The following is a 19,264-nucleotide window of genomic DNA, read 5'->3' as shown; positions in this document are numbered from 1 at the left end:
CTTGTAGCTTGAGCATCAAATGCTCAATGTGAGTAGGTGGATGAAAAGAAAAATTGTTGAACATGAGTTCCAGAGACTTGTGATCTGCTATGATTGTCATAAAATATCCATATAGGTAAGCATGGAAATAAGAATATTCACAAGGTACAACAAATGCTCCTTTTTGGTTTAAGAGTACTTCTCTTCATTTGGCGACAGTGTCTAGCTGGCATAACCAACAGTATGTGCTTGACCCTATTTAGTCAGCTATGTGAGGACTGTTTTTAAACCAACAAGGCTGGCACCCACCAAAAAATTCTGTCTTCTTGCCAGAATCAAAGTAAACTATGACAACATCCCTGGCAAGAGATTTATCTATCTCAGCACAAGCATGTTTATGTTTTTCAGTCCATTCTCACACCTGTTCCTTTTGGTGAGATTTTGAAGAGGCTGTGTAATTGTAGCCAGCTGTGGTATTAATCTTTCACAGTTGCTGGCAAGCCCTGACAGACACTGAATTTCGGTTGGACTTGTGGGCATGGAAGTATTTTGGATATCCAGCACTTTCTTAGGGTCTGCGGAAACCCCATTCTTGGAAAATATATTCCAAAAAACACTAATGTGGGTTTGTTGTACTGTTATTTTAGAGGGTTTAGTATGAGATCCTTCTTAGTAAATCATTGTAAGACTGCTGCGAGTTGAATATTATGTTCTTCAGATGTGGTTCACTAATATGTCATCACTCACATTAAGAACTCCAGGGAGTCCAACTTACACCTCCCAGATAGTATGTTGAAAGATTTCTGCAGCTGAAGAAATGCCAAAACTGAGGCATTTGTATCAGCGAAGATCCACATGAGCTGTAAAAGTAGGTATGTACCTTAACTCAGGGTGGAGTTCAAGTTGATGGTATCCTGCTTTGAGGTCAAGTTTGTGAAAAACATATATTCCATTATGATTGGCACTAATGTCATCCATTGTGGGAGTGATGTGTCATTCACTTCGAAGGACCTGATTTAGTAGGCACATGTCAACACATATCCAGATTTTTCCTATTTAATTTAGCTTATAAGCAGCTACAATTGGAGACACCCATGGTGTGGAACCCTCTACATTTTATATAATGTCAAGTTTTTCCAGGCTTGCCAACTCTTTCTCAACCAGTTCTCTAATATGAAAAGAGATACATCACTATGGCAGGCCACTGACTGAACAGAACATAAGAACATCTGGGTCAGACCTAGGTCCATTGAGCCTAGAATTCTGTATCTGAGAGTGGCCAGTAATGGTCAGAAATACCATCAGATCCCCAATAATCTATTTTTTGTATAATGCTCCCAGGGATAAGCACTGGCTTTCTCAAATCTACCTGGCTAATAGTTGTTGTTTATGGACTTTTCATTCAGGAACTTATCTAATCCTCTTTTGAACCCCACCTTGTTAGTTGCTTTGACCACATCCTCCAGCAACATATTTCATAGCTTGATTGTGTGCTGAGAAAAGGTTCTTCCTACAATTTGTTTTAAATCTGCTGATTGCTGGTTTTATGGAGCTTCCCCTAGTCCTAGTGTTGTTTGAAAGGGTAAATAACCATGCCCTATTTCCCAAATCCACCCCACTCAGGATTTTATAAATTTCAATTATATCCTCTCTTAGTCATCTCATTCCCAAGCTAAAGTGTCCTAATCTGTTTAACCTGTCTCCATAAGGGAGCTTTTCCATCCCCTTTTTTATTTTTGTTTGCCTTCACTGTACCTTTTCTATGTCCACTATGTCTCTTTTTGCAAGGGATTGACCAGAACAGCATTAATCTATACAAAGGCATCATGATATTCTCAGTTTTGCTCTCTGTTCCTTTCCAAATAATTCCTAACATTTTATTTGCCTTTTTGACTGCCTACACACAGTGAGTCGAACATTTCAAAGTATTCTCCATAAGCCTCTGAGGTCCTTTTCCTGGGTGGTGACCCCTAACATAGAACCCAGCATCGTGTATTTGAAGATGGGATTATTTTTCCCTACGTGCATTACTATGCAATTGTCCACATTAAATTGCATCTGCCATTTAGAAGCCCATTCTGCTTGCCTCACCAGGTGTTTCTGTAGTTCTTCACAGTCTGTCTTTGTTTTAATGACTCAAAACAATTTTGTGTCATCAGCAAATCTGATCACCTCACTTGTTCCTTTCTCCAGATCATTTATGAATATTCTAAATAGCACAGGTCCCAAAACAGACCCCTGTACTACTTCACTTTCTTGAAGACCTGAGACAGAAATATATTGGTCCATATTCAGCCACGGGCCACCTAGCAAAGTTAGCTGGATAAATGTATATGGCTAACTGCAGGGATATTCAGTAACAGGTGTGTGCTGTTGAAAATCCTTGGCTATCTTAGAGTTGCTGGAAAAGTGCATCCAGGATTGGATGCCATTTTGCTGAGTAGAGTGGAGACTAAGTTGATAGAATTTTCAACAATCTCAGATAGCTCTGTCTAAAGTTTTAGGGTCAAAAACTTAATAGGGACTCATTTTGTTCCCATTCCAGCTAAATTGATAAAAATATGAGCTAGGTCTTCTGCCCAGCCTATATTTGATCGTTTATTTGAACTTGTAATCTGGTAGATTGCCTATGTTTGTTTTTTTTTAAACTGTTTTTAACCCAGGAGATGTGACAAATTGTCATCTGGTTTCCATCTTTTCTTTCTTTTTTTTTTTAATCAAAAGTGATTGAGAAATTGGTCTTTTCCCAGATTCAGAATCATTCGGATGAGATTCAAGCATTCCATCCTTGGCAAGTCAGGTTTTATAAAGGGCATGGAACATAAACTGCTTTGTTAAGCATGGTTAATGATATCTGGTTACAAACTGATTAAGGATTTGACTCCCTTATTATTATGTTAGATTTGTCAGTTGTTTTTAACTCTGTTAGCCATACTTTGCTGTGCATTGGTTATAATATCTGGGCGTTGCAGATACTGCACTTTCCTGTCCTATATTTTTCTGGACAACTGTACTTTCAAGGTTTATTAAGAGTGTGACAGATCAGTTTCATATTCATTTCTTAAGAATCAGTATCACCTCTATTACTATTTAATGTCTACACGTTCCTTCTACCTTATCTGATTGATAGTTTTGATATAAATTGCTATGCGTATGCTGACGATGTCCAACTAGTAGTCATACATACTGACGATGACCAGGGGGAAGTATTAACATAGACTTAATTGCTGTCTAAGGCGGTGACTTATGGTCAATATTTCTAAAATCAAAGCATTATGGATCTTGAGGTTTGGGAGACATCTTAAAGAGCTGTAAGTAATGTGCTATTTACACCTTATGGGTATGGCTCAATGACAAATTGACGATGAAGCATTAGATTACGATGGTGCTTCATTCATCTTTTTTATCATCTGAGATTGATTCATCAGTTATTGCTGGCTTTGTCTCAAAATAATTCAGCTACACAAATTCATGCACTAATAATGCGTCGTGTGGACTATTGCTCATCTTTTATGTAGGAATCTCTGTAGTGAACCTTAAAAAGGTTGCAATGGGTGCACAGTACTGCAGCAGGCATGATGATTGGGAAGAAATAGGGGGATCATATCATTTTAGGGTAAAAGTTAGAATTTTGGTCATTGTGTATATATGCAGAGGCTCCATCCTATTTGAGAAATGTACTTTTAAGGTACAAGCTGTTTTTCTGGGATAATTTGAGCATTCATCTTCCATATTGAAGAAGTGATATTCAGAGTTTTTAGATAAGTTCTCATTAACAGTCCCTACTGGGGCAAAAAAAAAAGTTCTTTTTATTGAACATATAAAAAATAACTGTTAACTTATTTTTAAAGGAGGTTTTTCAAACTGAGCAACGTGAATGCTTAGGTCTTTTCCTCCTTTTTTAATGTATGATTAAGCAATTTTTAGGAGTTTGTAGTGAGGGTTTATTTTGTGTTTGACTTTTTGTCAGCATCTTCACTTGCCTTGTTTAGTTGGATTTATCTTTAAGATTTAGGCATGGTTCAGCATACTTGGTGCAGTGCTTTCAGTTATATCACTAAACATGTTAAAAAATGTACTTGAAGGACCATCTTCATTACAAACTCCTGCCTCTATGTCCTCACCTACAGAATGGGCAGATGTTTTTTCATGATATAAAAATCTGTATGCACCAAGATACGTGGTGCTGTGCTCATAGAGGTAAATTTTAAGAGCCATGCACAGGCGTGCATGTGCACGCGTTTTACTGGAGCACACCAAAGGCTGCGGCCATTTTATAACATATGCGCGTATATGCATTCATATTATAAAACAGCTTGGATGTGCGTACTTGTGTGCCTCAGTTTATATGCACAGGCACATGTGCGTGCAAATGCCACATGGACCACGTTAGGGGGGATTTCATTAGATATGCCTGCCAACCCTAGAGCCTATTTTCCCAGTTCGTTCCCAGTTCATCCAGTTAAACAATTGCCCTTCCTAACCCCCCTGTTAGTTTGCCTACCATTTACCCTGTCAGATCAGACCCCCTAAACCTCAAAAAGTAGCCTATATTTTTTTATTTTCTTACTTACACGCCATCCATAGCAGAAGTAAAGTTATGTGGTAGAGGACCCTCACAGAATTCATGCCTTAGCCCTGGCCCGCCCATGCCCTGCCCAGACCACACCCATGCCCCTCCTCTTTTTCCAGAAAACATTTTTGTTCATGTAATGGAAGATAGGCATGTTGTCACGGCCTTTTAAAATCTGCATGGTATACGCGCGTCCAAGACACATGCATATCTACCAGTTTTGGCGCACGCAAGACTTTTAAAATAAACCAGCTAGAGTACTGTAGACAGGAAAGGATCCCTTGTGAATTAAGGATTTTGAAAGAACCAAAACTTTTTGCTAATGATACTAGTTTTGTTGAATGTTGGTATTCTATCACTAGACTTAATGGCCTTAATTATAGAAACTACTAAACAATTAGCTAATCAAATTGAAACAGCAGTTGGATGAGAGATTGATTTGCTTAACATTTGAAACAGTATCTGATTTTTTAAATTGCAAATATGAGGCTCTTCAGAAGTCTATTGATAATTTTAGGATTGAATTCAAAAGACATAAATTAGCAGAAGTTGCACAAGATGAAAATGGAGCTCTGTCACCAATAAAAAGAACAATCATATTGTCTTTGTACCTTCCTCCAGAGACTCATTGGAAGGTGAGGAAGTTTAACAAGTTGTCTTTTCCGTCTCCTTTTTTTTTTCAACTTTTTATTTATGCATTTTCTATTACATTCAAGAAAAGAAAAATATTGAAAGTGACAAGGAAAAGAAGAAAAGAAATAAGTATCATAATGTGAATAATAACAAAGATAGAGATAATTCTTCATTTCCACAAGTCCTCAGTAAAGGATCCAATTTAGAAAAAAAAATTAAATGCCCGAATGGATCTTAAAGGAAAATTATTAAAAAGCATTAATTATACAGCGGTTACAAAATCATAACATAGGGTGCTCAACTGTCTAGAGGAGGAACAGGCTGAATAAGAGCATAACTCTCGGATGATACAACTGGTATATCACTTAGAAAAGAAGTAAGCTGAGAAGGAGTATAAAAAAAAACATATAACAATCCCTTAAATTTAATGATGCATTTGCATGGAAATTTCAACATAATGGTTGCACCAATCTGAGAAATGCTAGGTCTCATCAAAAGAAATTGATGCTCCTTTTCTGTGTTTGCTTAGAAACATCAGGGTAGTCTCTGATGGTGAGATAAAAAAAAAGTTCATGCCGGTGTTTAAAAAAAAAAATCCGTAATGCCCAATCTCGATCAAATTCAAAAGTGAAAGTAACCACCATAAGTAGCCACTTGAGCTTGAACGATATCTGAAGATTCCAAAAATTGAGATAAATCCTGATTAGAAATAAGAAGATCCATACCTTAGACACTATTTTGACTTTCTTTTCTCTTAAATGAAGGCAAATAATATAACATAGACAAAGGAGGTATTGCAGCCTCAGAAACCTTAAGAATTTCCAAAAGGCATTTTTTAAACATATCCTTAGCAGATACGTATGGATTCTGTCTTCTTTTTTACAAACCAGCTAGCAGGAAAGAGGAAGTGAACCAATTGGAGAATTGCAGGCCTGATCACAAGCAGAGAATATGGACATGGTCTGCCGCTCAGATTAGTACATGAAATCAGCAGTGATAAATTTGTCTAATCAGCCATTGATTGCTGCTGAGACACCTATTTTATCTATGGATATTTCATTCATCCTTACTACTTTTTATGATTCATTTCAATTGTGTGTGAATCTTGAAAGATATATGAATTCAATTTCCTTGAAATGTTTTTCTTTTTTAACAAAATACAACATCTAGTATGTCTACATCTTTGGTAAGAAATTGATCTGTCTGGGCATCTCTAGGCCCATTGGATCCAGTTATTCAAACTTTTAAGAGGTTAGTTTTGCAAGATATTATGAAGCTTGATATGCATCACAGCAAAAGGTATGACAAATTATCTCCATCTGAAAGAGCAGCCCTTGCAAGTTTGAAAGAAGATAATGGTTTCATCACTGAAAAATATTGTGGAATATGTGAATGAAATATACAGGCAATTTCAGATGTTTAATGTTAAAAAATGTTACATATGGATCCAACTAAATCTAAGAAAATAAGAAGTTGCCATAATAGGTCAGACTGAGGGTCCATCAAGCCCAGTATCCTTTTTCCAACAGTGGTCAATACAGGTTACAAGTACCTGGAAAATACCCAAACATTAAATAGATCCCATGCTAATAATGCCAGTAATAGCAGTAGCTATTCCCTAAGTCAACTTGATTTATAGAACTTTATGGGCTTTTCCTCTAGGAACTTATCCAAACCTTTTTTAAACCCAGCTACACTAACTGCCCTAACCACATTCTCTGGTAACAAATTCCTGAGTTTAATTGTACATTAAAAGAAAAATAATGTTCTCAGATTTGTTTTTAAATGTGCTATTTGCTAAATTCATGGAGTGTCCCTTAGTTCTTCTATTATCTGAAAGAGTAAATAACTGTTCCACATTTACCCATTCTCTCAACTGTCTTTTATCCAAGTTGTACAGTCAGCCCTAACCTCTTTAATGTTTCCTTATAGGCGAGACGTTCCATCACCTTTATCATTTTGGTTGCCCTTCTCTGTACCTTCTCTAGTACAGCTATATCTCAACTATTTTTTGAGATGCGGCGACCAGAATTGCACAAGTATTCAAGGTGTAGGCTCACAATAGAATGATACAGAGGCATTATAATATTTTATGTCCTAATAATTCCTAATATTTTGTTTGCTTTTTTGACCACCAAAGCACAATGAGCTGACAATTACAGAGTATTATCCACTATGACACCTAGATCTTTTTCCTGGGTGGTAGCTCCTAATATGGAACCTAACATCGTGTAAGTACAGCAAGGGTTATTTTTCCCTATATACATCACTTTGTACTTGTCAACATTACATTTCATATGGCATTTCATTTACCCAGTCCTCCAGTCTCGAAAGGTCCTCCTACAATTTATCACAATCTGCATGGGATTTAACTACCCTGAATAATTTAGTGTTATCTGCAAATTTGATCACTTCACTCATTGTTTCCCTTTCCAGATCATTTATATATATATTGAAAAGCACCGGTCCAAGTATAGATCCCTGAGGCACTCCACTGTTTACCTTTTTCCACTGAGAAAACTGACCATTTAATCCTACTCTCTGTTTCCTGTCTTTTAACCAGTTTGTAATCCACAAAAGGACATCGCCTCCTATTCCATGATTTTTAGTTTTCTTAGAAGCCTCTCATGAGGGACATTGTCAAATACCTTCTGAAAATCCAAATATACTATGGGGTAGATTTTAAAAGAAGCGAGCGGGCTACCATGTGTGCGTGCTACCCTGCATGCAGACATTGACGCCCGATTTTATAACATGCGCACGCAGGTGCACGCATGTTATAAAATTGGGTGTTGGCACGTGCAAGGGGGTGCACAATTGTGCACTCTGCACATGCCGACGCCCGCGGCCTTCACCTGTTCTCTCCCAGGCCACTCCGATTTCAGAGCGGCCTGTGAGGGAACTTCCCTTCCCCTACTCTATCTTTCCATCCCTTCCCCTAACCTTCCCACCCCCTAGCCCTATTCTAACTCCCCCAACATTTATCATACCTTTTGCGCCTGTCTCTGGGCAGGTGCAAGTTGTGCGCACCAGCAGCCTGCCAGCATGTGATCCTCCAACACAGCGTCAAATGGCCGCTGTGCCAGAGGCCTCTGGCCCCGCCCCACCCCACCCCTTTTTTGAAGCCCCGGGACTTAGACGCATTCCAGGGCTTTACACACATTGCCGGGCCTTTATAAAATAGGCCCGGCGCATGTAAACCCCCCCCCCCCCAGATGTGTAAATTCTATGGATTTATGCACGTAGGGCTTTGAAAATCTGGCCCTATATCTACTGGTTCACCTTTATTCACATATTTATTAACCCTTTCAAAATAATGTAGCAGATTGGTGAGGCAAGATTTCCCTTCAGGAAATTCATGCTTGCTGTATCCCATTCTAGGTGACTGCCTAGTTTGCCAACATTCAGCGCTATTTAACCAGATAAATGGTGACTAATCTGGCAAAGTGGTAGTCACAGAATATTCGGCTGTTCAGTAGGCACTTCTTAGCCATATAAGCCACTTATCCTGCTAACTAGCTAGCTAGTTATCTAGTGGGTGTGTAGTGGGTAGATCAGAGTGGTGCTACTTATCTAGCTAACTTAGCTGGATAACTGCCAATATATGGACTTATCCATTTACGTCAATTGTATAAGTTAGACCTGCCATAGATCAGGTTTAACTTATCTAAATGTAACTTATCCAGCTAAGAAGCACCAAATACGGAGATATTCAGCAGCATAGCCAGGGTGTTGAATATCCTATTTAAGTTAGCTGATTAAGTCTTATCCAGATAACTTACATAAATGTTTATTTCTGAATATCTACCTCTCTTTGGAACTAAAGGAAGATATAGAGATAATAGGAGTCTTGGAGACTTGGTGGAAGGAGTATAACTAATGGGATACTATTAGGTCCATATTCAGATACAGTTTGGATAGCAAAGTTAGGGCTGGATTTATCATTCTTCGCTGAATGATGAATCCAGCGAAAAAGGGGGCGGGGCGAAGGGGTGTGGGCTTGCAAAAGGCTGCATCCATTCGCACCCCGGTGGTACGATTTCACCGGCTGCAGTGTGGGCGGCTGTAGCTTTTCGCACAAATAGTGCCACCGTAAAAGGTTGTGCTATTTGCCTCGCTACTGCCAGCGATAATGTCCCTCACATTATCGCCAGCAGCGGTGCTGCGGCCAACTCCTCCCAGTCCCCGCCCCGACTCCGCCCCTCCCCACCCTGACTCCTCCCCTCCAGCTAATTAACATCCTATTGCACATTAAAAGCCCCTTTTCACGTGCGATAGGGATTTATCATGTGCCTTAGGACCTTATTGCGTGTGATAAGGCCCTAATGCATGTGATAAACGTTTAGAAAATAACCCCCTTAGCCAGATAAACTTATCCAAATAACTTTGGAGGTATATTCAATAGTGTAGCTACACTATTGAATGTTTTTGGCTAACTATAACCAGATAACTTTAGAGCAGGTCTTTAGCCTGACCAGATTTAGCTAGTTAACTCATTTGGCTAATATCTGAGTTAGCCAGCTAATTCTACTTTTCCTACTTATGAACTCTGAATGTCCCTAACTTATCTGGCTAAATTCTAGCCTCCTAACTTTAGCTGGCTAGAATTTAACCAGATATGTGCCCAAATATTAATTTATCTGGTTAACTTTTGAGTTAGCCAGCTAAATGTTTTTTAATATGGACCTCTGTGATACCAAGGTACAAATTATATAATCATAATAGGGCAGATAAAATTGGTGGAGGGTTGGCACTAGATGTTAACGATAGTATAGAGTCAAGAAGAATGAAAGTTTTGCAGGAAACAAACTGCACTCTGGAATCCTTATGGATAGAAATTCCAATGGTGAAATGGAAGAGTATAGTAGTGGAAAAATGTTATCACCCATCTGGCTGGTAAATGCTAATAGAGATTAGACTGACTAGTAAATTGGGCGACCCAATAATAATGGGAGACTTCAATTTCCTGTGAGTTGATTGGGTAGATGTCACAATAGGGCATGCAAGGGAGGTAAAGTTCCTAGATGCCATCAATGACTGTTGCATGCAGCAATTGGTCATGGAACTGATGAGAGGGGAACTATATTAGATCTAGTTCTCAGTGGCATGCAGGACCTGGTGCAAGAGATAATTGTGGTGGATCCACTTGGCAGCATTGTTCAAAATATAATAAAATTTGACATAATCATTGTAGGGCAAATACTAAGGAAACCTACTATAGTAGTATTTATCTATAAAAGATTTATGATAAAATCTGGAAATTTGTTAGGAAAAAAACTAAAAGGCACAACCAAGGTTAATACTTGCAGGAGCTGTGGATGCTGTTTAAAATTACCATCTTTTAATCCCAGAAAAAATGTATTCCATAGATTAAAAAAGGCTGAAAAAAAACCCAAAGGACTGCTGGCATGGTGTAATAGTGAAGTGAAAGTGGCAAGTGAAACCAAAAGGGCATCATTCAAAAAAATAGCAGACCCAAATGGGGAAAATAGGGAAAAGCATATATGCACTGGCAATTTGTTGCCAGAGGATGTGGTTAGTGCAGTTAGTGTAGCTGCAGGTTTGGATAAGTGCAAATGAACATGTGGACAAAGGTAAGCCAATTAACATAGTGTATTTGGATTTTCAGAAGGAATTTGACAAAGACCCTCATAAGAGACTCCTCAGAAACTTGGAGATCAAAGGATTGGAGGCAGTATCCTATTAGGGATTGGTACCTGGATAAAAGATAGGAAACAGTAGATAGGACTAAATGGTCCAAATGAAAAAAGAAATGAACAAAAGATGTGTATTTGGGAAAAGGAATATGTGTGGGTAAAGAGGAGGTTAATTATGAGATATCAATGGTAACTTTGTACTCTAAAATCTCTTGTTTTCACTTATCTCCCAAATATCTGCTTCTGACAGTTACTATCTGTGCTTTTTTCCATTGCTTGCCTTCCAAAGTCCAAAAGGAATTTTGGTGAATCAAACTCTATGTACACAAAAACAGGATTTCAGCATAAGAAAACATTGGGTTTTGACTGTCAAAACAGATTTACTGAAAGTATGTTAATGTGTTAAAAGTGTTGTATGTTTAAATGTGCTTAATATTTTGGTGTCAACATTGTTATCATTTATGTAGCACTGCAAAGAACTTTAATCATCCAGTATTTTATTTAGCTTCATAAAAGGTGTGTATTGGATTCCCTCGGTAATTCTGTGTGCCAGAAAACACAAACCCAATCTAAAAGCTATATTTACTCAGACGGTCATTCAAAGTTTCCTGAAAGGGCATTTCAATTTACAGCAAGCTTTGAGTACACATCATCCTCAACCATTGGCAATAGCAGCTTTTTAATACTCTGCAAAACTGAAGAAAATAGGAGTTAAGTAGAAATGGAGGCAATATTACATAAAAAGAAAGCATGACTGATGGAAAAAAAATTAGTGGTGCCATGAAACTTGCACCAGCTCTGCAAATAAGCAACTGCAAATGGTAATCCACTATGGTTGTTGTTTGGTCTACGGCTGGGCGGGGCTAGCAGTGTTATCAGGTCCCATGGCCTCTGTGGATGCAGGACCTCAGCTGTGCCAGAGGGATCAAGCCATGTGATCCTTCGTCTGGTCCGGTGGAAGGCTGGCTCCCCTGCGATGTGATCTGATTGGCCATAGAGACATCTGTAGTGGAGTAAGAAACAGGAAGGATAAAAGAGGGCTTCCCGGGATTCTTGTTCTTGAATCTCATGTGATTGGCATCACAAGTTGCCCTCCCACTCTCCCTTCAGCTGAGTCAATTGTTCTTAGTGTGTAGGTAGTGGGATATGATTGCTTTAGATTATTTTGGTGGCATTAGTTCAATCAGGTGTGTGAGCAGGGCAGAGAGCGCATCATATCAGGCTTCACTGTAAAGCCTGTCTATGTCAGAGAAATAGTTCATACAGAATAGACAGTTTGACTCTCACTGTTTGCCTGGCAATGGGCACAGTGTGGGTAATGGGCACTAGGCAGTGGGTATTAGAATACCACTGCAAAATATTTAATCTTTTTTGCAATTTTCATATCTCCAGTGACATAAAAACAATCATGTCAGGGACAAGGAAAGGTAGAACAGATGAAGAAAATGTAAATATGTCTAAAATTGGGTAGGCTGACACAGGTAACAACAGTGCCTTTACAATATTAGTACCATTATCTGCCACAAAGAAACCAGAATTTGAACTCCTCACTGTCCTGTCTAGCTGTCAACCCTCCAACATCTGTCTTACAGCTGATAGAATATTTGTCTGATGTCTCTCTGCCATACCCTGAGTACCAGCACAGGATACTTGCTGCCTGATGTCCCTCTGCCATACCCCTGGTACCAATACTAAAAACTGAGGAACCCTTATGAGCTTCACAGGAAGAAAATGGCTTGTGCAAAGAACAACATTCTCATCCAGTCATGAGGATCTCTTTGAACTTTGACAGCTGGTTGGTGTTTTTCATCTTTAATGCTACTTCTTAACATTAATCCCTGAAGAAGAAAGACCTTTTCGAAATGCTGCAGTGTTGGGTGTATGAGTGTTTTTGTAAAGAACTTGCAACTTGTTTCATAAATGAACACACTTCTGAGGAATGAATGGTCTTGAAGCCTGTCATGGTGTTTACAGATATCTTTGACCCGAGATAAGTACTGGCTTTCTATTTTACCTGTTTTGACTTGCTAGAGGCATTTTACTTGCATTTCAAAAATTAAAAATAAAGTAAAAGAACAAACAATTTCAGAGGATGAATCAAACTTTCTAAGACCTATGACTGTAAACATCAAAACACAGTTTGATAGGATATAAGGCACCAACAAACAATATGGTACAGTCCCAGTGCTTTTCTTTCTGCATCTTTACAATTAAATAAATGTTCAGGTACCAGCATAGGGGACCTAGAGGCACATGCCTAACTGCCATGCTCCTAATATCAGCATGGTGTTTTGGTGCTACTGCTCCATCTACCTGCTGTGCCTGTTTATTAAGTTGTATGAGTGTGGGTGTTTTGGTGCTGTTACACCTATCCACATCTTGTCCTGCTTCGACCTCAGAATGGAACCTGAGCACATCTTGTCCTCAGCCTGCCTTGACCTTGGGATGAAAGCTGACTATTCCTTGTCTTCAGCCTGCCTCAACTTCAGAAGGGATCTCAATCTACACTGTAAGTCCTGCTGGCTGCCATAACCTGAGGGCAAATCCCAAGGAGGAAGTGATTGGTAGGGGTGTGCATTCGTTACCTACGAATTGGTAATCCGCAATGTATAGGGCCATATTCATTGTATTCGTGGGGAAGCGAAACGTATCGCAATTCCCCACAAATACAACGAATCTTGGCTGAATAATTCGGCCGTCTAAAAGAGCCAATTTAAACAAAGCCCCCACCTTCCTAACCCCCCCCCCAAGACTTACCAAAACTCCCTGGTGGTCCAGCTGGGGGTCCGTGAGTGACCTCCTGCACTCGTGCCGTCGGTTGCCAGTATTCAAAATGGCGCTGATAGCCTTTGCCCTTACTATGTCACAGGGGCTACCGGTGCCATTGGTCAGCCCCTGTCAAATGGTAGGAGCACAAGATGGCGCCAGCCATCCATTGCTCCTACCATGTGACGGGGCTGACCAATGGCACCGGTAGCCCCTGTGACATAGTAAGGGCAAAGGCTATCAGCGCCATTTTGAATACTGGCAACCGATGGCACGAGTGCAGAAGGTCGCTCACGGACCCCCCGCTGGACCACCAGGGAGTTTTGGTAAGTCTTGGGGGGAGGGTTGTAGTTAATTTAATTTTAGCCGGGAAATGAATAAGAATTAACGCATAAACGTATCAGGGGCCCCCCTTGCTGAATGCAACGTATCTGCCCCCCGACGAATACGAATCCCGAATGCAACACATGGCGTCCCTCTGCACATCCCTTATGATTGGCTAGGCAGAGGATCTTTGGCTGGGGTGACTTGGCTTCCACCTGCCAAGGCCTATTCTGTGCTTTCACACAAAATAGGCAGTGCTGACTTGACAGTGGCTTAATGGCTCACCACGCTTGCTGCTCAGCAAGACAGGTCCTTCCTTGTTGTTTGTTTCTCCTTTATACTTGGGTGTTTGCTTTTCCTCAGAAAATGAGGTGAATACTATGAGAAAAAAATTTCTCCTGACCTCTACCTATTTTACAGTTTTTTGTTTTATTCTAATCCCTCAACAATGATCCCATGGTTTTCACACCCTGTTCATTGCTGTTGTTTCCACTGTGCTGTTTTCTCCAAAAATAAAAAAGTGTGAAAAATAGACAAAAGAAACAAACTTCTCCTTCCATGGACTTACTGAATTATACCTACTTACCCCCCACCCCCACCCAGCTGCCACACCACCAAAAAAGAACTTGCTGTCACATGCCAAACTTCCATGATATTGTTGGTGCCCTCTTTTGAAGCTGGGTTTTCTTTTTTCCCATATTTCCACTCTTCTTGGTTTGTTATCCTAGGGTGTTTTATCCCCAGAAATTACATTTGAAATAAATTTAAAAAAAAACTACAGTTTTTATTACTAGAGCCCAAAACTTGTACTATGGATCTTCCTTTTCTTCATCAAACTCAACCTGGATCTCCCACCCTGTTGAATGTTTGATTAAACTGGGGTAGTTTCTCCAACAAACACCTCATTCAGAGGATGAACTGCTGGTACAAGACAAAAGATGTTCAAGAGAAACCATTTACTGAATGGAATACCATAAAAGGTTAAAGTAGTAAAAGGGAACTCATGCAAAATCAATAAATGAGGAAATGTCAACTTGACAGCATTCAGATTCAGAATATGTGAAGATTTATTTGCCCTAAAAAGCCCTCATTTGAAGGAGAAAATACTGGCACAAAACAAAAGAAGTTCAAGCATAATCATTTCATTGTTCTGAATGTGATATCAAAGAGTAGTGCCAGAGATCTCATGAAAAAACAGAAAATGGGAAAATGGAACACATGGAGGGAAGCTCAATGATGTGGAATATGGTTCCTAAATAAGGCAGCCCTTAATACTTTCCTGGAAAACTACCCACAATCATTAGAGAAACCATTGTGATGTACTAATTGTGATAATACATTTGACAAACCCATTCTATAAGAAAATCAAAATTCCACCCTGTACCTTGGGGGTCTTTGTGCCATACAACATTGCTTCCATGCTCAGACCTTATATCTTTCAGTGTCCTTTGCCACTGTGCCTTGCTGTCATACCACAGAGCTAACACCTTGCTAGTCTGGAGGGGGCTGCTTTGAACCTCTCATGGTGGTTTGGAGCCTTGCAGCCACTGTTTGTGCTGCTTCAAGGCTCTTCAGTACAAGCTTTGGAGGTTTTACTGCCACCTTTTCTGCTTTGTTCCCTCTTTATGATGCCTTAGGCTGCTAATGCCATTTTCAGTGCCAGTTTGCCACTTGAGATGCCATCAAGGATTCATGGCACTGTTGCTGGTGCCCTCTTTTGGAGCTTTGGGGTATTCTTCCTACTTTTTCTACTTCTTTGCTCCTCTTAGAGTGACTTGGTGAAATCCTGCCAATGCTGGTACCCCTTTGCCCCTTTACAGAATTGTAGGGTATTCATGCCACGTTTGGTGAAACTTTCCAGTCTCTTCAGTCTTTCTAGGCACTTTGGAGTTATTTTCCCTTTCTGCTGATTTCTTCCAACAACTTTTAATACACTTGATTTAAAAAAAAAAAACCCAAACCAAACAAACCCTATTCTAGAGCCCAGTAAAGGATGAAAATTATCTGTAATTCTTCCCTCATTGCCTTTAGTGGCAAACAAAATCAAATCAAACTAAAAAATGTTTTTTTTTTAATTTTGAAACTAAAGAAATGAATTAGGGTCCCCACAAAATGAATTTTAAAATGAAACAGATATTTTACTGTTGCACATGCCTACGCAGCACTAATTTATGTTTTGTTTTGTTTGGGTTTTTTAGCGGAGGGGGGGGGGATTGGAATGCCCTATTTTCTTCTTCTCTATAATCCTAATAGTAAATTGTAATTGATTTTCTTATGTCTAGAATGGTGAGGGGGATAAAAGGATCTTGGAGAACATTCAAATATGTGTTTTTCCTCAGGCATCAAATATAGTCAAACAAATTTTAATTATCAACAGAATTATTTTATTTGCAATGTTTTAATAACCCCGCTGCTTCAAATCACTTGTCTAAATATAGGTGGCAGTCAAAAATCAAGCATAATATTAGGAATGGTCTAAAAAAGAATGGAGAATAAAACAAAAAATATCATATTACCTCTTTATCAATCCATGGTACCCAAAGTATTATGTACAGTTTTAGTTATCCCATCTCAAAAAAGACATCCTAGAACTAGAAAAGGTACAGAGGATGGAAACAAAAATGATAAAGGGCTCCCATGTAAAGAAAGGATAATCTGGTGTGATGGTTTGGTAATAGCTCCTGTCTGGAAAAAAGAACTTGGATTTAAAAAAAACAGCAGTTTTTTGACTTGTCTGAGAATAACAGGGGTGAGAAACCAAGATAGCTTTGGTTTAGGACTATATTTCCCAGAATCCCTTGCTGACTAACTTTGGCAGAGAGCAAGCAGGGATGAATCAGCATTTGGTGTGCCTAGTAGCACCTCATTTAGTAGTTGATGCTGTTGTATAAGAAAGGCTTCTGCAATAGCAGAGGGGAGAGATGGTAACCTCAGCTACTGAGGAGGATACAGCAGAGGAAGACTCTGAGGCTGACTAGGAAACCCGTCATGTAAAGCTAAGTTAAAAACCCTAACTACAGAGAATTGGACTCTCTTAGTTTAGTTGTTGAGATTGACTAAAGAAAAAGAGAAATTGAAAGTGAACTGTGCACAAGTCTTAGACAAGGCAAACTAAAAGTAATGGAACAGGGAATTTAAGCGAAGCTAAACAACATTGTAAGGGTTATGAAGGTAGGATTTTTGGCTTCCTTAGGAAGAGTCATAGTGGTAATCTGTAGTAATATAAACTGTAAATGCACAGAGTGATAGCAGTAGACTTGAGAGGTAAATAGTATAACTGTAAAAAAAAAAGGACCCCACCTGAAAACGTAAGAAGAGTTTAAAGCACCAGCAGAGTTTTCAAAAATTATACCAGCTCCCTAAAAGAATAATAGGGAAGGGTAGGAAAAGTACTGACATTGTTCAGGTTTCATTTTCTTTTGAGTAGTTGACTGCCAACAGAGCTCTTTTGCAGGAGCACTGCTCTAAACTGGTTGCAGTTGACAGGGGATTGTTAATGAATTGCCTACTAGGAAAACTGCATATTTTAGTCCTAAAGTACTGCTCTAGAGTGCTTAAAACAACAGAGAGTTATTAAGGAATGGTTTATTAAAAGAAACTGTAAGTTCAGTCCAAGAGTATTGCTTCAAAGTGCTTGCAGTTAATAGAACTTTCTTAACTGATTGTTTATTAAGAGAAACTGCATATTGGCTTTAAATTACTGTTGTATTGCGCTTACAACTAACAGATATTAAAGGAATCTGTATCTTGGGTCCAAGAGTATTGCTTTAAAGGGTTTGCACTTTACAGAGAATTATTCATTAATTGGCTGTTAGAAGAAACTGCAGGTTTGGATGCTAGTAAATCATGTGAGAAAGTCCATCGGATTTATGTTTGTGAATCCTTAAACTGTGCATGCTGCCACTACACTAATGGAATCTATCTACAATAGGCTTAAATGGTTCTGTCTGCTGTCAGGGTGTAAGAAATGTTAAGTCTTACATGGAAGCTAATTGGTAAATCCTCTTAGGCTCTATAATGTTTGGATGGAATCTTAGGCCTGTTGTGTAACTAAAGGGAAATAAAGGTGTGTTCTAGTACAGTGGTCCCCAACCCTGTCCTGGGGGCCCACCAGTCAGTCGGGTTTTCAGGATATCCACAAGGAATATGCATGAGAGAAAATGTGCATGTTATGGAGTCACTGCAAGCACATTTTCTCTCATGCATATTCATTGTGGATAACTTGAAAACCCGACTGGCTGGTGGGCCCCCAGGACAGGGTTGGGGACCACTGTTCTAGTATACTTGAGTTGGATGTTTGATTGGGAAAAGGAAATATGTTAATAAAATGTTAAGAGTGATAAGGTTGCAGGCCTCATCCTTTAAGGTTTATCAGAATAAAACTGGTTGCTGAAGTGATAGTGACTTCTAAAGGTGTACCTAGGGTTTTAGAAGAGGAACCTTGACTGACTGACTGCTCTTACTGCCTCTGTACTGCCATATCCACCAGTCACTATAAGTGTTCTGCATAGAATCAAGCAACTACAGCGCCTCTTGGTGAACCAAAAACAGGCACATCTCACACAAGTTAGGACTATTCTGCTTGGAAAAGAGATGACTGAGAGGGGATATAATAGAGGTTTAAAAAATTATGAGCAGGGTGAAATGGGTAAAGTGTAGAAATGTGCACTTTCAAATGATACTAAAATAAGGGAACTCTTCATGGAACTAACAACCAGCAGATTTAAAACAAATTGTATAACAGTGTTTTTCACTGAATACACAATCAAACAGTAGAATCTGTTGTGAGAGGACATGCTCGAGGCAACTAGCCTGGTAGGGTTTAAAAGAGGTTTGGACAAGTTCTTGGAGGAAAGCCAGATAGACTAGGCTTTCCCTAGTCTATCTGACTAATAACACGTTATTAGCCAGATAGACTAGGGAAAGCCATTGTTGTTATAGCTAGGAGTGACTAACAAGAAATAGATCTACTTTCTGTGATCTGCTGCTTTTATCCTGGACTAGCCACTGTAGAAATGCTGGACTTGATGAAACTTGGTCTGACCCAGTAAGGCATTTTCTTAGGTTCTTGTACTTTTTGTGCATGCAAAGAGCTGTTGCCAGGGATATAGAAGGAACCATGTCTCATCTAGCGCTATTTTGAATTTGGCAGTTTACCCCTGAAAATATTTGCTCTCCTTGAGGTAAAATGGATGGGGTGGCAAAGGGGACATGGGGGATGAAGAGCTTAGGAAAGTTAGGTGAAGGGGTTGGGTTCTTGATGCTGGTGGTGAGATTCTAATAGTTTTCATAAAACCATAAGATTATAAAAACGTAAGATATGCAATGCTGG

This window comes from Rhinatrema bivittatum, chromosome 2 (genome assembly GCF_901001135.1).
Source record: "Rhinatrema bivittatum chromosome 2, aRhiBiv1.1, whole genome shotgun sequence".
In the NCBI taxonomy this organism is placed as follows: domain Eukaryota; kingdom Metazoa; phylum Chordata; class Amphibia; order Gymnophiona; family Rhinatrematidae; genus Rhinatrema; species Rhinatrema bivittatum.
This window is presented reverse-complemented; position numbering follows the sequence as displayed.